We start from the raw sequence: 3,831 nt of genomic DNA on the forward strand, positions 1-3,831 counted from the left end.
GCATCGTGTTCCTCCACACACAGGGGGTGCAGGCAGGAGCCGTTGGCACGGGATGGGCAGGCCATCGCTGTCCCCCCCGGGTGAGGGCTGCCAGCCCCTGCTGACCCCGAGCCACTGCTCCTTCTCTTCTGGGTTGTTCTGATGAGGGAGGCTTGGCCTTGCCACTCGTGTAACTTGACTTTTGACAGAGTTTGGGTAGCTGGGGCTTGGCCAGCGCCACCGTGTATCACTGGTCCCCACGTGGTATCTCTATTTTTACTGGAGAGGTCGGGCAGCTTGCGCCTGGCTGCAGGCAGAGACGGAGCGAACGCTCTCGGTTTAGAGATTGTCCCGAACCTTCCCTTCCGGTTTAGCTGAGTTGGTCTTGTAAATATTACCGTTAGGACGTAAGCATCTGGCCAAGCCACACTGCATTATTTCTGAAAGCCTAATCAGTCCCCCAGAGCTATTTCATTTGAATTTCCTGCATGCGATGTGCTGGTTTTCATGTGAGCAAAAAGCTTAAACAGAAAGGCTTCCTGCAGATGGGTGCTAACTGCAGGTTTTCAAGGTTAAAATGCTATCTAAAACCTGTCCTTTCAGGCCAGCTATGGACACAATTGTGTGACTGGCAGTGAGGAGAGCAGCAGAGACCTTAAGAAACTCATTTTCCCAGTGTCCACATGTCGATGTGTGAAGCATATAATTACATCTGGGCTAATAGCTCCGTATGGGAGTATTGCTTGAAAAATCTTTTATTTAGTAAAATGGGTAGAAATTGGTTATTACAAGAGAGTTTAATTGAAATAATTGGCGTGCACACTAGTGTGCTAATTTAGTTCGGTATTTATAATGCACAGTCATAGTGTTTGTTCAAGGCCAGAGCAATGGGAATTAGGTGGTGCCTGCGTTGCTCAGTGAGAAGTGACAGCTAGTCTCCGGAAAGACATTTATTTGAGGAAGCTATTTAGTCCCTGTTCTTCAGCTTGGATTTTGAAGATGGATTTGCTTCATTACAGTTTGATGCAATTACACCCACGCTGCTGAGAGTGAAGGTCTTCTCTGACACTTCAGTTCCCACTTCAGATGACTTGAGATTGGTCTTTCTAGTCATCCGGAGCAGCTCCACGTCTCTGGCACAGGGACAGACCCTTCCCGCGGCGCTCACACACACATCCGTGCATGAGTGTGCTCACCCATGTGCCGGCATGCAAGCGGGAAAGGGGATATTCATCCTCTCTCTACGCCCCTTCATCCTCACTTGGCTGACATTCCTCAAGACCTGTACGCATGGCATCAGTTCCAGCTCGGTAAAGTGGCTTCGTGAGGTTCTCCCACATGGTGAAGGACTTTATAGTCTCATTCCAGAGTGGAGATCCCTCAAGCTGCTGTCTCAGAGATGTGCAGGGATTGCCGTGGGTTGGAAGGCTCTGCTGAAGCAGTTAGTCATCTGTTGGGTCATCAAAAGTGTGAAGAGATGGTGACACGAAGAGCCATTACATCTCCTCAGCCTCTTCCAGAGCTGACATTCAGCAATTGTTCCTTTTCGTCTTTTTCCAAAGTGCTTTCAAAGCACAATATTGTCACTTTGTTTGCATTCTTCTCACACAATATCTGCACTTAGAACTGCCCAGAGCTGATGGAGAGGTTTATTGCCAGAAGCTACCGTGCTAGAATTGAGAGGAAAAGCCATTTCTAGTCAGCTCTTGTGATGGTCTCTAATGAGAGGTATTTCTTTCTTGCCAAGAACTTGTAAATGTGTTTTAATGCCGGATGCAGTGCTCTGTGGCTAAGAAATGTTCACCCTTCCAGGGCTCAGCTCTACAAATATTTCTGCTTACAGACTTGTGCGAAACACCCTGCCTTCCCAGCAGCGTGAGTTACAGAAAACCAACCCAACAGCTATGAAGAGCAAGGCCCGCTGATCAAACCCCCAGGCTTGCTCTGCGACGCCGAGGGACGGCCTCGTGCAGCTTTGTGGAGGAGTCCTGGCTGGCTGAGCCGAGCTGGGCAGGCGAAGCCCGCAAGGTTAATTAAGTAAATCCAAAGCCATCGTTTGCTGCTAGATGAAGCCCTGTGCTGGTGCGTAGAGGAGGAAAAGTGTCTTCTATCTGCTCCGTTTCCCACTACCAGATCTTAAGGAGAGAAAGCAGTTGCAGCTGAAGCTGCTGGTGCACATATTAACACAATCACAAAATAATTTAATCTTGATCCCGTTAAACACTCTTAATGATCAGAGAGTTTCTCCCTTGATTTAATGGTCTCTTTTCTAGATGATGAAGCTGCAAGATCAGGCACTTGTTATAAATGTCTGTTTATTAAACAATCTTTCTTCCTAAAAGCTTCTGCCTGGCCAGAATGAATATAAATGCAGACGATGGTGTTCACAGTTCAACCTTTAAGGAGAAACTGTGTAAAAAATCGGGGCCTATTCCTTTTAACTTCTATGTGTCTTTGTATGAGGGATGAGCAGCAGCCAAGACATTTTTTTAAAGCGTGCTTTTTGCTTTAAATGTATGAGGCCATCGACACCGGCATCCATGAAATAGCATCTGCTGTCAGAGCCACTCCTGGAGCAGATATTCCCTTCCCAGCAGATGATTTGGTCATGGGAGTTGAACCAGAAGCTGATGAGCAGATAAGACCAGCAATGAATAATAACCTGACTTAAAATCCTTTTCCATGGCTTTAGATCTTGACTGGGTGCTCGGCAGAAGGCAGCGCAGTTCTTGCATGCGTACGGCAGTGCTCGTCTCCTTTGGATGGAATTTCAGAGTTTTTTGTGCAGAAGAGGCCCCTGGAGCCTAGGGACACGGTGTTTATTGCAGTCATCTGCACATCTTACTTATTAGAGTACACGGAGTGTGTAGGTACCCAACACTAAAAGACTTCGCTGTTGTGTAAATGCCGTGTTTAAGGCTTTTAGGTGCCTGGTGGTGGTGGTGGTTTGGATGGCCCGAGCAGTACACAGGAAACCTTTCTTTTCCTTTCAACATCCTGGGGCTGAGCCCTGCTTTTTGCTGAAGGTGTAAATGGAGAGACCTTGTCTGTCAGGTCCTCGATGGCATCTGGGCACAGCCTGAGCTTTGACACAGGCATTGCCCATCGCCCGGCTGGCAGGGGCTGCTGCCTCAGGGCAGAACTGTCAGCTGCAGCAGGCTATGGGTTGGTGAGCAAATTTTTCTCATCAAAGTTAAAATAAGAAACGTACTTGAAGATCAATGGTCTGGTACAACCCCTTGTTCTAGTCCTTCCCACACACCATGATGAGGCTGTCACAGGCTCCATGGAGTTCATGCCTCGCTACTGCAGCACATTGCGAATTTCTCTTTATGCGGACTTGCCATTTTCTCTGCCTTATATAATGTATTACAAAATGAACAGTGACGGAAACGGAAAAGAGATGGCAAATGGTCCCCAGCAGCCCTGGGGAGTGGAGAAGTTTTATTGCTGTGAGACACAGCTGGCAGAGCTGCTGGAGAGCCCCAAAGACTAAGTTTCTCCTTTGAAAATTTGTCTTTTTAAAAATACAAAACCAAAAAAATCCAAGAAAAAAAGAAGTTTTAAGAAGGTTTTTAGATGCTAAAATTCTCCACATTTTAAGCAGAAACTCTTGGAGCCATTTAATAAGTGAACACTGCTTTGCAGTTTAACAGATCATTTCAGTAGAATTTTAATACTTTAGTAGCAAAGTTGCTGCAAAAACGTCATGCAAAAAAGGCTTGGAGTCCTTTAGAACTGCGAAGTAGGAATCGCTCTGGCATTTTGGAAGTTGCTGTGAAATTGCTTCCTGGCGAGCTCTGCCGGGAGCTCCGCGAGGTGTTTTGCGGCAGCCCGCGGGCCGCCCGTGCC

The sequence above is a fragment of the Buceros rhinoceros genome, unplaced genomic scaffold, assembly GCF_000710305.1.
Source record: "Buceros rhinoceros silvestris isolate BGI_N320 unplaced genomic scaffold, ASM71030v1 scaffold18672, whole genome shotgun sequence".
Taxonomy (NCBI): Eukaryota; Metazoa; Chordata; class Aves; order Bucerotiformes; family Bucerotidae; genus Buceros; species Buceros rhinoceros.